Source organism: Hypanus sabinus, chromosome 3 (genome assembly GCF_030144855.1).
Source record: "Hypanus sabinus isolate sHypSab1 chromosome 3, sHypSab1.hap1, whole genome shotgun sequence".
Taxonomy (NCBI): domain Eukaryota; kingdom Metazoa; phylum Chordata; class Chondrichthyes; order Myliobatiformes; family Dasyatidae; genus Hypanus; species Hypanus sabinus.
Window position 1 is genome coordinate 29,269,060 of NC_082708.1, and position 19,641 is coordinate 29,288,700.

The 19,641-nt window shown below is 43.5% G+C and overlaps 1 protein-coding gene across 4 annotated transcripts in view; it reads left to right on the forward strand.

The window, feature by feature from the left end:
* Positions 1-6,201: 6,201 nt before the first annotated feature.
* LOC132391143 (P2Y purinoceptor 2-like) overlaps positions 6,202-19,641 on the forward strand; it is a 30,196-nt gene continuing 16,756 nt past the window's right edge. For 2 of the 4 annotated variants that reach the window (XM_059963963.1, XM_059963962.1), the window contains exon 1: positions 11,931-12,144. The gene's annotated coding sequence lies outside the window, so the exon portion shown is untranslated. Of the gene's footprint in view, positions 6,719-11,930; positions 12,145-12,395; positions 12,495-19,641 lie in introns of those variants that run through there. The other 2 variants (XM_059963965.1, XM_059963966.1) reach the window with 2 other exon arrangements.

Sequence of the window (19,641 nt, forward strand, 5' to 3'; positions counted from 1 at the left end):
AGTGATAATCGAATGGCCTAGAGAATACTGTTTACACTGAGGATTGGTAGGGCATTGTACATCCTATTGAAAACACTGGTGCAAGATAATTTGAAATGGCTTTCAAAAGAAGTAGTCAATGGAGAAAATAGTAAAGAATTTGGAAAAGGCGTAATGCTCAATCAATTATTATGCTGTAGCATTCTGACTTTTGATAGTAAGGATCACATGTCCATATCAGGGCCCACCTGGCTTTCCTTCTGTCAAATAAATGGAAAGATAATTGGCAGATCTCTGTTGCGGGGACAAGAAATCTCTATCCAGTCTTCTTTTTGAAGTCCCACCCAGCAGCGAGACAGCAGCCCTTTGCTAAATGATGTTAAACACATTGTGATAGAGTAGCTTTTTGTTGCTCTGGTTAACGACATTGTCATATTAAACTGTCCACAAGAACATTACATTCAGGCACAGTTCTATTTGTTATTTTGTTTATCAAATGGAGGTTTTGTTGTGTCTGTGGATGCAAACAATGTAGGTTGAGGTTTCAGGTCAAAATACTGAGACAGAAGGGGATAAGACTACCAGTACACGGGGCAGTCATAGAAACAGGCCCTTCGACCCATCTAGTCCATGCCAAACTCGTCTTCTGCCTAGTCCCATCTACCAGTGCAAGGGGAGTGGTAGGACAGTCTTTGGTAGAACAAGTTGGAGAAGGGATGACAGGCAGATGAAATGACCTGAGGGGAGGTGGTCAGAACGATGAACAAAGGGAAAATGAAATGAGGTGGACAGGTGAGTGTGTGTGGGATGAGAGCACCAAGGATGTGGTTACCTTAAGCTGGAAAATTCAATGTTCACACCTTTGGGTTTTAAGCTACCCAAAAGGCATATTAGTTGTTGTTCTTCCAGTTTGTGATTGGTTTCTTTGTAGAAATGGATAGATAGAAGTCACTCAGGTCAGCTGGGAATGAGGAGTGTTAAAATGACATGCACCTGGAAGCGAGAGAAGGCCATTATGGGCAGTGTGGAGGCGCTCTGCAACACAGTCGTCTAGCCTATGCTTGATATCACTAATGTAGAAAATGCCACATTGTGAACACTGAATGCGATAGCTCAGGCTGCAGTAGTCTGCTTCAGTTGCAAGGGCATTTTAAATCCCTGGATGGTGGAAGTGAAGAGTCAGGTTTTGTTTCTCCTTCATATACAGGGAAAAATGGTGGGGACAGGAATTGATAGGGTTGAAGGGATGGGTCGACTGAGGAATTTTGAACACAACAGTCACCAGTCTCCCCATTTGACAACCAACTTCTGCCATTTGGCCAGATGGAGCATGATCTCCCCACCAGTCATATCTTCCCATGTCTCCAACTTTCTGGCTTCAAACACCACCTTCCAGCCTTTGTTCCAATATCATTCATCACCTGATTCCTTCTGCCCATCATTCCCATCCCTTCAGGTTCCTCCTATCACTTACTAGCCCTGGTCACAGTCCTTTCACACTGCTCTATACCTGCAGTCCTTCCAGGTCCTTCTCAGTCCTGATACAGGTTTTCAGCCCAAAGTGTTGACTTACATGTTTTGACTTTACTGATGCTGCTTGACTGTTGAGTTCTTCCGTTCTTCTCCGTTTCTGTTCCTGATTCCTGAATTTTAACTTTTCTTAGCTCCTCCAGCAATTTAAAAATTAACTTAAGAGGTAAACAGCGGCAACTCAATACATAAAAGCATGCAGACGTGGTCAAGAAGTTCAGTTGTTGTTCAGACCAAACATCAGAATGGGAAGAAATGTGATCTAAGTGACCTTGACGATCAAACGATTGTTGGTGCCAAACAGGATGGTTTGAATATCTCAAAAAATACTGATCTCTCAGGATGTTCATGCACAATGGTCTTCAGAGGTTATAGAGAGTGGTGCGAGAAACAGAAAAAACATCCAGTGAGCAGTGAAACACTTGGTTAATGAGACAGGGCAATGGAGTGCTGCACTTTGAAATGCTTGGGCTATAGCAGCAGAAGATGACAAACATAATGAACTATACTATACTCAGGGGCCAATTTATTAGCTACAGAATATACCTAATAAAGTCTTGCAACACCTGGCTCCTGGAATGGTCAAATGAAGCCGTGCAGTGGTGCTTCGGTGATGTAGTCATTTATGGCATGGGTCACAGGAGGGGGGAGGGAGGCAGATGACTCTGGGGAGGGGTGGTGCCCGGGGGGAGGTCGATTGCACGTTTGTGTGGTCTGTGAGGCGGCAGGGTGCCAGCTTCCCTTTTACTGAAGGCAATGGCTAGGTCATGGCATTCCTGTGGGAGCTTGGTGAGGTCAAGGGTTTGCTTCCTCTCCGCGGATTTGTGGGGCGAAGTCAACTGGGGCTGCAGGCAGGTGGTCTTAGCAGTGAACTGGGTGACCAGGTGAAGTGAGGGTTGTGAGTGGAGAGCCAGGGTAACTCAAGATGAGAAGAGTGCTGGGCGTGTCAATGAGGAGGAAATGGACGGATTCGTGTTTCTCTCACACGCTCACTTGCACAGGCTGTCTGTGCACTCGGACCATCCCGGACCCTAAGGGCGTCATCAGTGCAGAAGGGGTGAGAGGCAGGCTTGGTAGGAAGTCCAAGCTGAGTCCGCTCCTGAAAGTCGTGTGCTGCCCTGGAATCCACCAGGGTGTGTAGAGCCATTAGTGTGTGGAGGAGGACAGAGGGAGTCAGGCAATGGTGCTGGAATGAGGTCATGGGAAGCTTATCAGCTAGGAGGCACCTCTTCTCTATCTGGTGGCTGTGATTCTCAGACGCACTGCACATTTGAGGTGGTGGTGGTCAGCTGCTCCACAGTAGGTGCACAGGTTGTTTCTCCGCCAACCCTTGTGCTCTTGGGGTGTTAAGGGAGCTCTCCCTAGCTACGTGGGTTCTGGAGGCATTGCTGGTGAGGGTCCTGCAGCCCAAAGCTGTTCTGCTAACAGAACTGGGGTTCCAGCTGACTACCTGTAGGGTCATTCCATAAGATGCTTGTCAATACAGAAGGCTGGAGCGATGAGGCTTTGTGATCGGTGGATATCTCCCAGGTTGACAACTCAGCTTTCAAAAGCTGCAAGAGGCCATGATGGTAATGGGCCAGCAGCATTTCTGTGTTCCAGACACACTCCGCCGTGAGGGTCCTGAATTCCACGGTACAATCCAGCACTGAGTGCAGCCTTGACGCAGGCTACATACCTGATCTGATGGCCTCCCTTCTAATTCTCAGCGGTGAAAACCTCATAGCTGTTGCAAATGAGGGTCTTATTGTCCCAGTTAGCGGTGGCCCTCACCCAGTCAAGAGAGAGATGACGAAAGCAGTCTTGGCTCAGTCCATAGAACACAGAGATGGATGTAGCTCCAAGTGTGAGATGCACTGAGACAGGACGTTGCGTAGAGGGTTGGGGAACTATCAGAGGGCTCAGGCACCGGAACTCGGGGTTCCAAAGGAGGAGGCTGACTGGTTGGTGCTGGGCTGCTGTATTGACATGGAGAGTCGGGTGAGAGTGGAGAGCAGCTGGTTGAGGGTTTCCCGCTGCCTCTGAATCATGTGCTCATGTCAATGGATGACTTCTGTTCGGCAAGCAAGTCTACTGCATCAATTGTAGGTTCACTCATTCTGTCAGGAAATGTAGAGGAGGCTTAACTCAAAATGTTTCCTGCGGTGGGAGTGTCTAAGACCAGAAGACACAGCCGCAGAATAGAGGGGCGTCATTACAGAACAGAGGTGAAGAGAAATTTCTTTAGCCAGAGAGTGGTGTATCTGTGGAATTCATTGCTATAGGCAATGCTAAAGTCCAAGTCTTAATGTATATTTAAGGCAGGTAGATTTTTGATTGGTCAGGGCATAAAGGTATACGGGGGTGGGGGTGGGTGGGGAGGCTGGAGATGGGGGCTGAGAGGAAAAATGGTTCAGCCATGATGAAATGGCGGAGCAGACTCCATGGGCCAAATGGCCTAATTCTGCTCCTATATCTTATGGTCTTATGATCTTAAAAGCAGAGAAGTGGAGATAATTTAGTGTTGAGTGATTACTAACAAAAAACTTCAAAATACGAAGCTATGAGGGGCCATTAACAAGAGAGAGCAGGTACTAAACACTACAGGTATCAAGGTAATTGAAGGCTGATTGAGGCTGGGTGGATCGATGGGTGAACATGAGCGGTTGATGAACAGGTTTAAACAAGCTGCAGATGATGAGCTGGAAATGAATGATAGATGACACCTGTTAGCTAGATAGAGACTGGGAGGTGCCTGCCTGTGATGGCCTGACACAATTTGCCCCAAACCAAGTCATGCTGACTATCCCCAATAAGTCCATGCTTTTCCAAATACTGTTCCAAAGAATCTTTTTCAATAACTTAAACTGATATCTGCATATTTAACTACCGGCAATGATTAAGAAACATTTTTACCTTATGAATTGCTATGTGTTTATAATTTATTAAAAATTTTGAAGATTTTTTGGTGATGATCTTCGCGCTCTCACTGGCTCCAGGTGTAGCACCAGATGATTGGAGGACGGCAAATGTTATTCCTTTGTTTAAGAAAGGAAGTAGGGATAACCCAGGGAATTATATACCAGTGACTCTGTAGACACTGTTTCAGTAGTGGGTAAATTATTGGAGAAGATTTTTAAAGACAGCATTCATGAGCATTTGCAGAAGCATAGTCTGATTAGGGATAGCCAGCCTGGCCTTGTGAGTGGCAAGCCATGTCCCCTGAGCCTGATTGAAATTTCATTATTATCATCGGCACGTGTCATGAAATTTGTTCACTTAGTAGCAGCAGTTCAATGCAATACGAGATACAGAAGTAGAAGAAAATACTACTAATAATAATAAATAAATAAGTAAATCAATTACAGCATACATATATTAAATAGATGAAAAATTGTACAAAAACAGAAATAATATTTATTAAAAAAGTGAGGTAGTGTTCACAGGTTCAATGTCCATTTAGGATCAGATGGCAGAGGGGAAGTGGTTTTCCTGACTTGCTGTGAGAGCAATTGCTGAATTGCTGAACTGCTCCTTGAAGATGTCCTGGGTACTTCGTAAGCAAGATGGAGCCAGTAAATTTACAATCCTCTGCAGTTTTTTTTCTGTCCTGCGCAGTAGCCCCCGCATACCAGACAGTGATCCACCCTGTCAGAATGCTCTCCACGGTACAACTATAGAAGTTTTTGAGTGTACTTACTGACATGCCAAATCTCTTCAAACTCCTAATAAAGTATAGTCACTGCCTTGTCTTCTTTACAACTACATTGACATGTTGGGACCAGGTTAGATCCTCAGAGATCTTGATACCCAGGAACTTGAAACTGCTCACTCTCTCCACTTCTGATCCCTCTATGAGGATTGGTATGTTTTCCTTTGTCTTTCCCATCCTGAAGTCCACAATCAGGTCTTTCGTCTTACTGACGTTGAGTGCAAGGTTGTTACTGTGACACCACTCCACTAGTTGGCATATCTCCCTCCTGTACGCCCTCTCATCTCCATCTGAGGTTCGACCAACAATGGTTGTATTGTCAGTAAACGTGCTGTACATGGATATTAGTAAAGCATTTGATAAGGTTCCCCATGTAGGCTCATTCGGAAGGTCAGGAAGCATGGGATCCAGGGAAACTCAGCTGTGTGGATTCAGAATTGGCTCGTGCATAGAAGGCAGAGAGTGGTTGCATTCTGCCTGGAGATTCTGACCAATGATGTTTTGCAGGGGTGTGCTCTGGGACCCCTAATCTTTGTGATTTTTTTGTAAAGGACTTGGACGTGAAGGTTAGTTAGTAAGTCTGCAGATAATGTGAAGGTTGGTGGAGATTTGGATAGTGTGGAAGGTTGTCATGGGATATTGACAGGATGCAGAGTTGGGTTGAGAAGAGGTAGATATAGTTCAACCAGGAGAAGTGCTAAAGAGATTCACTTTGGAATGTTGAACTTGAAAGCGGAACTACAGGGTTAGTGGCACGGTTCTTGGTAGTGTGGGGGAACAGGGGGATCTTGCAGTTCACGTCCATGGATCCCTCAAAGTTGCTGTGTGAGTTGATAGGGTAGTTAAGAAGGCAGATAGTACTTTGTCCTTCATTAGCTGGGAAAACTGCTTTCAAAAACCGCAAGGTAACTTTGCAACTCTATGAAACCCTGGTTACTGGTTACACTGCACTTGGAATGTTATGTTCAGTTAGCGCAGGTGGAGTAGAGTGATGAAGTTGCTAAACGACGACTCCTTTGCTCGCATCTTCGGAAACAGCTCTACTTCCATCTTTAATATCTCTATTTTTCCCTTTCAGGGCTCCTTTGGAGACCCGGACCTGGAGTTACACGCTGACCTTGGTTCTTTGCAGGAATGGGACCCGTTCTTGGGGTGTCACGACTGGCTGCCACTCAGCACGCTGAGGGCTCAGCCTAGGAGTCCGGCTTGGATTTGGAGGCCTGGGATCTCGGGGCTCTGGAGATGCCTGGATCAAGTGTCGGTGTCACGGCAGAGGGCCCGCGTGGCATCGGCAGAGTCGGAATATCTGCAGCTGTGTGCCCAGAGACTTGAGATCTTCAGGCACAGAGCTCGAAAAAAGCTATGCAGCGGACTTTTAACATCGTAAACCAGTGAGTTGCTCATTATGTCTGCCCTCTCACTGTGAAGACGGAGACACTTTTTTCTCCCTTATTAGGGAGAGAGAGCGCCTGCGGTATGTCGAACGCCGGGTGAACAACGTAGTCTTTGGGGGTAACTGTAAGTCTGTGTCTTTACTCTTGCTCTGCTCACGCTTGAGTGCACAGTGGTGGGTGCCGATGCTTTTTTTTGGCGGTGGAGGGAGGGGGGATTGTTGCCTGCTGCCGCTAATGTGTGGGAGGCAGGGGAGCTGGGGGGGGGGTGGACTTTGGGGTTCTAATATTTAACTGTCGTTCATTCTTTGCGGCACATCTCTGTTTTCATGGATGGAAGTGAAGAAGAAACATTTCAGGATGTGTATTGTATACATTTCTCTGATATTAAATGTACCTTTGAAACCCTTGAATTCTGATCACCTCATTATCGGGAGGAAATAGAGGGTGCAGAGATTTACCAGGATGCTTCCTGGATTAGAGAGCACGTCTTATGAGGCAAGGTTGAGTGAGCTAGGGCTTTTCTATTCCAAGCAAAAGAGGATAAGAGGTGACTGAGGTGGTGTATAAGATGACAAGAAGCCTATATTGAGTGGATATGCAGGGGCTTTTTCCCAGGATGGAGATGGCTAATAGGAGGGGGCATGTCAGAGGTAAGTCCTTTTCACATGGCTTGCTCTGCTTGGGATGGTGGTAGAGCCAGATACATTATGGGCTTAAAAGAAACTCTTAGTTAAGCACATGAATATTAAAAAATGGAAGACTATGTAGGAGGGAAGGGATAGATTGATTTTAGAGTTGGTTAAATTGTCAACGCTGCATCGTGGGCTGAAGGGCCAGTACTGTGCAGTAGTGTTCTATGTTCTATGTTTTATCTTTCAGATCTGAATTCTATTCTTTAGTCATAGATTTCTGCAGTAATATTGTATTATTTCTATCCCTTTCCCCTTATTTTCCCAGTTTCTAGGCTGAGCTATTTTTCTATTGATTATGGATGAATGAAACTGCACTTGCTGGAAGGTTTAACAATTGGGTAACTTGAATTTCTCTTCTGCTTCTCATTGCCAAATCTAATCTCTAACACTGGAATGATTCTGTCTTGAATGGAATGACAGGTGCTTTAGGATACATCACTGTGCAGGGCACCTACCTACCTAGCTGTGTGCAACATGCTGTTTGGCAGGGGACCAGACATTGCATCATAATTATGGTCCATTATGCATTAAAGTTATAAATGGCAGCATTGCTTCTAACCAGTCAAGTGATAAAGGCTGATGACAAAAAAAATCTAGATTTCAAATAAAGAGAAATCACATCTTTAGTATAATTTGGCTGCATATTTTGTTACTTAGCAACCTGCAGTTCCTGGCTGCAGATTTGAAATGTTTTTTTGTTTTACCCAGGGGCTGGTTTAGACTGATGGTGATTATCCTCCTTTTCTGAATTGCAGGGTAGTTAATAGACGATATGAGGTGCGCAGTCTCAGCCTTCCGCAAAATACTTAGCGGATCATGCTGAATCAGCGGAACAGAGACAGTGTTAGTGTTTCAGATTGAAGACCCTTCATCAGAACTATTTCCAGTATTTTCTATTTTTAGTTTTAATTTCAAGCTTCTGGAGTTTGTTTTAATTTTCACTTTCTGAGAGTTATTTGCTTTTTGAGAACTTCTTAGTGATACCACCACACACAAATGACTTGAGCTGAACATTTCATAGACTCACAGGGAGTTATCACATAGAGGGGGCGATTTGGGCAATTGTAATTGAGCCAGTCAAGGAAGAACTTTTCAGTCCAATCAACTTTTCATATATTGATCAGTGCACTTAATACTCACTTAAAAGCACATCCAAGTATTTTTTACATCTGATGTCTTATAAACCCCACTGCTCTTTGGATGAAAAGAATCTCTACAGTTTCCCTTTAATCCTTCAATAAGTTACAATAATTTCTATGCAATATCTCTCCGTTAAGGAAAATAGATTTTTTCTATCCATTCTATCACATCCTACCCATGGCGATGAGAACTATAAATACTATGAGAGCATTCCGTGTGAAAATGAAGAAAAAATAAACCTTTATTAACCAAATAATCTTGCACATGTACAGAATATCAGAGAAAGTGCATTTTCTTCTCTAATTTTTTTGCCTTTAACATTTCTTTCAGGAATACTAATATAAAGTGACAAAGTACATATACATATTTCCTCAGACACTGTCAGCCCTCAGTTACCTAAGTTCTCATTAGTATGAATATGTTGTTGTTGCTCCTTTTTGTGCCTTGAGGCACTTTGGGTGGCACTTTTTCCCGTTTCCTTAGGATTTGTATGATTTTTATGAGGCCGAGTTGCTAACTTGGTGCTCAACCCAGCATGGATGGAAAGCATGGAAGGGTCTGGCTGGATTCGAACCTGGAACCCGAAGTCCAGTGCTGATGCCACACCACCACTGGCTGGCAATTAGTTTGAATATGTAAACATAGAAATGATTAGAGATGAGCGTATATTTAATTATGTTAGAAGTGGACTCAGTGGGACTATTCATAATAATAATAATAATAATAATAATAATAAAAAAAATGATAGGGATATAGCTGTTTTAGTAACATCCATTGTTGCCACCATTTTGGACGCTCCCTCAAATTTTTCCACTTTGCAGAAACAAGAATTTCCTTTCTCAGTTTGAGTGGTAGTATACAAAGAATTGTGAATGAAGTGGATGAAGTTCTTAATTTTAACAAGAGATTGAACAATTTAACTCTGATTTTAACAAGAGATTGAAAGAACAATACAAATAGGTTAGCAGCCATTTTCTTTTCCTCAGAATACTCTGGATATTTCTTTCAGCACATAATGCTGTACGGGCCTTCCCTGAGTTATGATTGCTGGAATTATGGACACCTCCATATAAAAACAAACTTCCATAAATCTATCTAATTCAAAAGTCCAACAAATGTACTTTCCTACAAACAGCAAAACTATTTTCCTCACTCTTTTTCCACTTTTAATGATTGTAATTGTACTTTCTTATCAGTTGTCTATATTTGATGCCATTATTTGCAATAATGTGGGGTAATTGTTACCATATTGAGTGATTTTTAATGTATTTTCTGACTTACAAATAAAATCATTTGTATAACTAAAACCTGTTCATATATATAACAATATTTTGTAACTAGAAAAGGGAGAAAAATATCATATTTTCTGGATTTTCCCAAGAAAAATAATCTAGGAAACACCATGCATCAAAGTTCAATCTGTAGAACTACTCAGAATTATTGATTCTTATGTTGCTTTTGTGTATTCTGAAAGGTTATAACAATATCAAGGATGAAAAATTTCAGTTATAAGAGAGAGTTTCACTGAAACAAAGAAACCTAGGAGGAAACTTAATAACGGTTATTAAAATTACTATTTAAAATAAATTACAAGGGTTATGATTGTGTCTTTTGGGAGTAAGTGGTGAAGAATCAGTTTAAGTAGTCACTAGGAGGGTAAATCCAGTAAAAAAAATGAGAAGAATAATTAACTTCTGGAGGACTTAAATTAACAAGTTTATTGTAGAAATGTGTGCAGAAATTTTGGTAGGATAAGGGAATGCAATATTAACAAAATTATACAATTTTAAAGGAAATACATCAAGCAGAGAGAAAGATATGCACTCAGTGGCCACTTTATTAGGTACACCTGCTCGTTAGTGCAAATATCGAATCAGCTGGTCATCTGGCAGCAACTCAATGTGTAAAAGCATGCAGACATGGTCAAGAGGTTCATTTGTTGTTCAAATCAAATATCAGAATGGGGAAGAAATGTGATCTAAGTAATCGGACTGTGAAATGATTGTTGATGCCAGATGGGCTAGTTTGAGTGTCTCAGAAACTGATGATCTCCTGGGATTTTCACACAGGAGCAGGGGTTTCCAACTATTTTTAATGCCATGGAGCCTTACCATTAACTGGGGGGGGGGGGAATCCGTGGACCCCAGGTTGGGAACCCTTGTTCCAGGGTTTGCAGAGAATGGGGGCAAAAAACAAGCACCATCCAGTGAGTAGGAGTTTATGAGAGAGGTCAGCGGAGAATGGCCGGATTGATTCAAGCTGACAAGAAGGGGACAGTAACTCAAATAACCACAGGACGTAGCAGAGCATCTCTGAATGCACAACACATTGAAACTTGAAGTGGATGGGCTACAGCAGCAGAAGGCCATGAACGTACAATCTGTGACCACTTTATTAGGTACAAAAAGGTACCCAATAAAGTAATCACTGAACATTTTACTCTTTTTTGGACTGAGATTACATGCGCATGTTACATTGTGTTAATCTTGGTAACCAGTCACCATATTATCAATGCCATTATAGTGCTCAGTTTATTATTAATATTCACCATGAGGTGTCCTTTCATTACATGGAATATAGTGTGTGGTTGCTTGCACCAGCGGTCAAGCCCTTTAACATTGCTAGTATCCAGTTTGTAGGAAGAAGGAGATAGTCACCAGCAAAACCTTACATTAATGCTAATAACCCTAACCCTAATGTACAGATACCACAGTTAAGAACAGTCTGCTCCATCTGACTAACATAAACCTCTTGGCTCCCACAGGTAAGAGCCATTGCATTGCAAATTCCTTTCCCTACAGTGACTACACTCAGGACTGTTTTCCTCATCCAGTGGGTAGTCATGATTCCCAATGGAATTAACTTGTCTGCATCCAGAGACATATACTGCAGGGTCCACAGAATGAGATCGTGTGCTGGCAGGGATTATTTAGGGTTGCGATAGAAGTGAGGGAAGACATCGAGTGGCATAGACTATGGGGAGGTGGGACAATAGTTTTGGGGCAAGATGGCGGACTGACGTCATTATGTTCAAGTTGCCACCAAAATCTCATTACAGCAGTTTACATATTGAAATATTTAAATTGATTCATTCCTCCCTCATGTATTCACTGAGTTTCTCCTGACATGCATCCCTGCCAACCAGTTTATCGACAAGTTCCATATTCTCTCTGCTCTGAGTAGAAGAGACCCAGATTATGAACTTCAATACTTATTCAAAAGTATTGTACGGAGACCAAGAAATCAACCACGTCTGGTTGCACTGTCAACTTCAGCAAATCGATTTGAAATTATTTCTATTGCTTTTAAAGTAGAATGCCATTCTTATGAAATGACAAAACATTCCCTGGAAACAGAGAATACGAGATCGGTGAATAAAAACTAGTCACGCATGCATTTGCAAAGGGTTGCTGAGAGCAGCATTCTAATCCACCGTGGCTCGTCAACCTTGAACTCCGCCAGTACCCCAGAGGTTAATGCTCCCAAACGCAGCATTCACCGGGGAGAGAAGGGAAAGCGTCCAGATAATGTTATAGGTATCCGGAGTCCTGCCCACTGCCATAGTAAGAGATTTAGTTCTCACTCTAAAAAAAAACAGCTGGAGATCCCGGGTCACACACCAATCCCCCCAACCCGAACGAGCAATGCGGAAGATTATTCACCGACTGCGTCCCCGTCAGCAAACAGAACCGGATAAACAGCTTTGGATTCGTACAGAGTAAGTACTCAAACCAGTTCTTCGATCTTTCCCGACTTCTTTGTACGCATTTTGGATATTTTTTGTTTGCAGTTGTGAATTGTCGACGGCTTTAAGAGCGCAACACAAGAAGTTGAAAAATTGATTTGTGCCAAAGAACTAAAATTGCTGGCGCAGCACTTTGCATAAAACACTTCAATATTGTGTAGAGCACTGAGTTTTGGGATAATTAGGAGAAGAAGGCTAACTAGAAGGCCGACGTGAAAGGAATTTAAGGAGATGATAATCTGGAATGGGATTGTTCCGTGCGCCAGCATTGACTCGATCGGATGAATGGCCTCCTCTTCAGTAAGGGAATAGGAAATATGCAGGTATAGCTAACTCATTATCCGCACTCCAGAAACGGCAATATTATTAACGACACGCCCGAAACTTTAGACCCTAAATAGAATCACAGGAATCGGAATCATGTTTATAAGGCCATAAGAAACCATAAGAGGTAGGAGCAGAATTAGGCCATTTGGCCCATTGAAGCTGCTCTCCCATTCAATCATGATTGATCCTTTTTTCCCCTCCTCAGCCCCACTCCCCAGTCTACTCCCCATAACCTTTAATGCTGTGCCCAGTCAAGAACCTATCAAGCTCTGCCTTAAATACCCCAACGACCTGGCCTCCACGGCTGCCTGTGGTAATAAGTTACACAAATTTACTACCCGCTCTGTTATAAACGGACGCTACTCTACCCTAGACTCTCCTACCATGGGAAACATCCTTTCCACATCTACTTTGACTAGGCCTTTCAACATTCGAAAGTTTGAATGAGATCCCCCCCTCCCTATCCTTATAAAATTTTTATTACAGGCATTTGTCGTGAACTTTGTTGTTTGGTGAGCAAGACATGAATAGTCCCTATGTTACAATAGGAAATCAAACAAAAAGTGCAACAACGGAACGGCGAGGTTGTAGGCACGGGTTCATGGGCCATTCAGAAGTGCAGAGGGGAAGAAGCTGTTCCTAAAACATTGGGTGTGAGTCTTCAGTGTCCTGTACCCCCGGGGCTCTGATGGTGGGAATGGGAAGAGTTCGCTTAATCTGCAGTTGTTCACTCTGCAGGCTTTGCAACTCGAACGACGTTCAGAAACATGTCAGAAGTGTGGAAGTACTGTACACTGGAAGTATCAGCGATAATTAACCGGTAGGAAAATTGCTGGATTGACAGGTTTACTGCCTGGGTCAGACGAAGGTGATGTTCCATCTGAGCAGGGCTTTGCTGCTGACTATTCTGCACGGAAGTAATTTCACGTTTCCCATTGCTGCGGAACAATTAAAGGGACCCCCGTCCTTTGTTGATTCACCTCGGTGGGTAGCAAGTCTCACCAGAAATGAGTATGAATTATGCAGTGATGAACCTTAGGCAAGTGAAATTGGAACATCGCTGTCATGGCAACAGCATTATCAAAGATTGTTCTTGGAGGATATTGGAACAAATCTCTCAAACTGCGCTAGAGGTCCTCTAGGACACGGTTTCAGCATGGTGTGTTTTCAGTCGTTATGATAGAAGAGAACATAACTTCCTGACAAGCACCTTAATGATCATCTAATTCTGGGAATGTAAAATAGACTGCTTGTTATCGACGATCAAGGATCAACTTTATTCACCATATACATTTACATGCCTTAGCAACTTGCTGTGGCGTGCTGGTGCTACATGCAACAAGAAGCAACATTCAATAATTGTGTTGGTTGTCCATCATGTCCAACAATGATAGGAGATGTGAGCAGGAGAGTTTTTAAAGTGGAGAAGCGGTAGCACTGGGACAGTACCACTCTCTTGATCTTGGAAGTCCAAGTCCAGTGGTACAAGTAGTTGGGTTTTCCTTGGTTGTAGTGGATGACCATAACATTTTCAGTACCTTGTCATGCCCTTTGCTCTCTACAGAGTGTAGCAGAACCACCTTCCAGCCTGTGGGATCTCATTCACCCAGTCTGCCAGAGGTGACTTCACATACTAGCACAGGCATGTCCCTAGCTCACTGGAGTATGAGGCCAGCTGGCTAACCTCGGCTGGTTTAGTCTGCCTGTCAGAGTGGTGTGACCAGGCGTGTCCACTCTCATAAGCAAACAGCTACTTGGAGCCGCAGGTGAGTGCAGTGTCCGGTAGTGCCCAAAGGTGAGTGAGCTAGCTGCCCCTGAGTGGACACGACAAGCCCCTTCACCAGACATGCTGCACCTCCCCGGACACTCCATACATCCCTCACCAATGATAAAGAATAAAGAATTATATAAATGAAAGTTAGAAGTACGGATATAGTATTAAATGTGCATAAAACATAAATATCAGCATTATAACCAACATTATGAAAATTCATTTACAGTGCAGTGACTGAGGTAATAGTTAGAGGGGGATGGGAGGCAAACTAGAATAGCTGATTAGTTTAACTGCCTGGGAGAAAGCAACTTTTAAGATGGCATGACGTTTTTGTTATAGTGCTTTCCAGAAGGAAGCTTTTGGAAAAGACAGTTTGCAGGATGGGTAGTGTCTGCAATTACTTTCCTGCTCACTTCATGTCCTGCAGTGACTCCAGCCAATGACCTTTTCTGCTCTCCTGTCGGTTTGCTCTATTGTGAGAGGATGCTGCACTAAACCAGACAGTGATGGCTAAGGTGAGGATGCTCTCTACGATGGCCGTGTAGGGTTGCACCAGTATGTTCTGGGAAAGATGGAATTTTACCATCTGCTGCATGGAGTATATCTTCTGCTGAGCCTTTTTGTTAATGGTTCTCCCAAATGAGGTCATGTGAAATAATGATGCCCAGTATGCTGAATGCTGAAATGCTGCTATCCATAGACTTGATGATGAGCAGGTGTACAGAGGAGACACCTACGTCACATTACTTCCCCATTCAGATGTTCAGTCTGAACCTCATGACCATGTCTGAATGCTTTTATGCATTGAGTTGCTGCCACATAATTGGCGGAGTATATACCCGTGTTAACAAACAGGTGTACAAGTATAATCCACACAACGTGCTGGAGGATCTCAGCAGGTCAGGTAGCATCTAAGGATGGGAGTAAACAGTCGATGTTTTGGGCTGAGACTCTTCATCAGGACTGGAAAGGAAGGAGGAGGAAGTCAGAATGTGGGGAGGGAGGAGGAAGTACAAGGTGGCAGGTGATAGGTGAAGCCAGGAGGGGTGAAGTAAAGAGCTGGGAAGTTGATTGGTGGAGGAGATAAAGGACTGGAGATGGGGGAATCTGATAGAGAAGACCATGGAAGAAAGGGAAGTGGTGGCAGGTAAGGAGATAAGGCAAGAGAGGGAAACAGGAATGGGGAACGGTGAAGGAGGCAGTTACTGAAAGTTCGAGAAATCGATGCTTGTGCCATCAGGGTGGAGGTTCTGTCTTCTTCCTTCCTCTCCTGTCCCGATGAAGGCTCTCAGCCTGAAGCATCAGCTGTTTATTCCCATCTATCGATGCTGCCTAACTTGCTGAGTTCCTCCAGCACATTTGTGCATCTGTGTAACCGCACCCTTCCTTGAACTTTGCCATGCACATCCTCCTGTGTCCCTTCCAGTTTGTAAATGTTGAATGTAGGAAGCATAGTGGACTATTCTGGGAGCAGAAGTTCCAACATAGAAACACAGAAAACATACAGCACAATACAGGTCCTTCGGCCCACAAAGCTGTGCCAAACTTGTCCCTACCTTAGAACTACCTAGGTTTTCCCCGTAGCCTTCTATTTTTCTAAGCTCCATGTACCCATCCAGGAGTATCTTAAAAGACCCTATCATATCCGCCTCCACCACTGTCGCCGGCAGTCCATTCCACGCACTCACCACTCTCTGCGTAAAAAAAAACTTACCCCTGACATCTCCTCTGTACCTACTTCCAGGCACCTTAAAACTACGCCCTCTCATGCTAGCCATTTCAGCCCTGGGGAAAAGCCTCTATTTATCCATGCGATCAATGCCTCTCATTATGTTGTACACCTCTATCAGGTCACCTCTCATTCTCTGTGGCTCCAAGGAGAAAACATCAAGTTCACTCAACCTATTCTCATAAGGCATGCTCCCCAATCCAGGCAACATCCTTGTAAATCTCCTCTGCACCCTTTCTATGGTTTCCACATCCTTCCTATAGTGAGGCAACCAGAATTGAGCACATACTCCAAGTGGGGTCTGACCAGGGTCCTGTATAGCTGCAGCATTACCCCTCGGCACTTAAACTCAATCCCACAATTGATGAAGGCCGATGTACCATATGCCTTCTTAACCACAGAGTCGACCTGTGTAGCAGCTTTGAGTGTCCGATGGACTCAGACCCCAAGATCCCTTTGATCCTCCACACTACCAAGAGTCTTACCATTAATGCTGTATTCTGCCATCATATTTGACCTAACAAAATGAACCACCTCACACTTACCTGGATTGAACTCCATCTGCCACTTCTCAGACCAGTTTTGCATCCTATCAAAGTCTCACTGTAACCTTTGACAGCCCTCCACACTATCCACAACACCCTCAACCTTTGTGTCATCAGCAAATTTAATAACCCATTCCTCCACTTCCTCATCCAGGTCATTTATAAAAATCACGAAGAGAAAGGGTCGCAGAACAGATCCCTGAGACTCACCACTGGTGACTGGCCTCCATGCAGAATATGACCGTCTACAGCCACTCTTTGCCTTCTGTGGGCAAACCAATTCTGGATCCACATCTCTGCAGATTTTAAAAGGCTGACGCTAGGAAGATAAGTGGGTGTGAAAGGGGGAATGAAAGGGAATGCTGTGAGAACTAGAAGATAATAGGTGGAAGTGGAAAGTAGAAGAAGTCTGATTGGAGAAGACTGTAGATCATAGAATAAAAGGAAGGAAGTGGGGAGCCAAAGAGGGATGTCATGGTGAGGAAGGGAAGAGAATCAGTGAGAGGGCCACCAGAAATATGAAAATAAAGAGGGGGGGAGGTGGGAAAGCAAGGAAAACAGAGGGCTACCTTCCCCCTCACCTAGACACACCCTTTTCCTGCCAGCTGGTTCTCTTCCCTCTCCTCCCACATTTATTCTGGTTTCTAACCACCTCCTGATGAAATGCTTTGGCCCAAATGTCGACTGTTCATTTCCCTCCATAGATGCTGCCTGATCAGCTGAATTTCTCTGTCATTTTGTGTGAGTTGCTCCCCTTTATAGACTCTTTCCACACTTCTTGCTGCCTTGCGAAAGCAGCCAGCATAATGAAAGATCCTACCTTCCTGGGCACCCTCTCTATTCTCCTTCCTATTGGGTAGAAGGTACACAACCCTGAACATACATACTAACATTTTCAAAGACAGCTTCTGCCCAACTGACACAGGACTAACGAAAGGCGCCCTAGTATCGTAAGGTGGACTGTTGACCTCACAATCTACCTCTTGCACCTCACTGTCTGCCAGCACTGTACCTAATTTTGCACTCTGTTATTGTTTTACCTTATACTACCTCAATCAAGCTGTATGGGTCTTAATGCCCTTCCCTTGCACAACATCGGTGGTATGGAGAGGGGAGACTTGCAGCTTGGGCAACTGCCGGTCTTCCATAAAAAAAACCTTGCCCAGGCTTGCACCCTGGAAACTTTCCAAGGTCCAAATCCATGGTCTATCGAGACTAACGGAGGCCTACACATACACATACTATCTCAATGCCACAGACTTAAGTTAGAGGTTAATCTTTAGGGAATCCTACACTCAGTCTCCCAAGACTCTTTGCACTTCTGATTTCCAAATTTGCTCTTTGTTTATAAAATAGACTATGCCTTTATACTTTCTACCAAAGTGCATGGCCATATACTTCCCGACACTGTATTCCATCTGCCACTTCTTTGCCCATTCTCCTAATGTGTCCAAGTCCTTCTGTAGTCTCCCTACCCCTTCAATACTACCTGCCCCTCATTCTATCTTATTTCACCCAGAAATGTAGCCACAAAACCACAATTTCATCATCATTAGCATACAATGTGAAAAGTAGTGAACCCAACTCTGAGTCCTGTGAACTCCCTCTAGTCACTGGCAGGTAACCAGAAAAGGCTCTCTTTATTCCCCGTCTTTGCCCTCTGCCTGCCAGGCTATCTTCTGTCTATGTTAGTATCTTTGCCAGCATCTCTTTGTACCAAATTTTGAATAATAGTCAGTTCCTTCAGTTCCCCAGTCTTACTGGACCCTTTCTTCTCTAAAATATCTTGTAGATTTTCTGCCTCTTCATGATGACAGGAGCAAAGAAACTATTAATTCCACTTCCACTTCCTCATTTCCCATTATAATTTCTCCTGTCCCTTCTTTAACAGCCCAGATTTTCCCTTGCTGGTCTTTTCCTATAAAAGTATCAATAAAATTCGCTCATTCATTATGTGCTTTGTCGTATGACATGAGTGATCGTGGCCTTGACCATGACTGTTCTCGGCAGGACAGAAAAATACTGAAGATAGTGTAGAATGACAACAAACATGAAACCAGATGGTAACAGATTTTCAATTTCAATTCAACTTCAAGTTTAATTATCATTCAATCATACATGAATACAGCCAAATGAAGCAGCATTACTCCGGAGCCAAGGTGCAAAACACAGTACCAACAATCACACACGGCACAAGGCACACATATAACATTGCAGTAAACATACAGTCATACAAAAATAAAAATATATATATTTGGTTTGGGTGGCAGGATGGAGATACGTCTCTAACAAAGGAGGTGTAAGGCACTTCGTCCCTCTGCTAGCCTGCAGGTCACCCTTGAGCAAGGTATGGCACCCCCCGAGCAGGGTTGATGAGCGATCGTGGCCTTGACCATGATTGTTCTCGGCAAATTTTTCTACAGAGATGGTTTCCCATTGCCTTCTTCTTTGCAAGACGGGTGACCCTAGCCATTATCAATACTCTTCAGAGATTTGTCTGCCTGCCATTAGTAATCACATAACCAGGACTTGTGATATGCACCAGCTGCTCATGTGACCATCCACCACCTACTTCTGTTGCTTCACGTGACCCTGATCAGGGGGTGCCATACCTTGCCCAAGGGTGACCTGCAGGCTAGCAGAGGGACGAAGTGCCTTACACCTCCTTTGTTAGAGACGTATCTCCATCCTGCCACCCAAACCAAATACATATATATATAATCGTATGACTGTATGTTTACTGCAATGTTATATGTGTGCCTTGTGCCGGGTGTGATTGCTGGTACTGTGTTTTGTACCTTGGCTCCGGAGTAATGCTGCTTCATTTGGCTGTATTCATGTATGATTGAATAAAATTTAACTTGAAATTGAATTGAAATTGAAAATCTGTTACCATCTGGTTTTATGTTTCTTGTCATTCTACACTATCTTCATTTTCTTTATCTATTTTTGAGTTCCAAAATGCTCTCTAACCTTAAGTCTCTATCCTTTTGCTAATTCCATCTCTAGAAATACTGTGAAATGTCTTCCTTTAAAACTATTTTTAATATTTTTTTCTGATATTTTTAATATTTTTTTCTGTGAAAGATGAATAA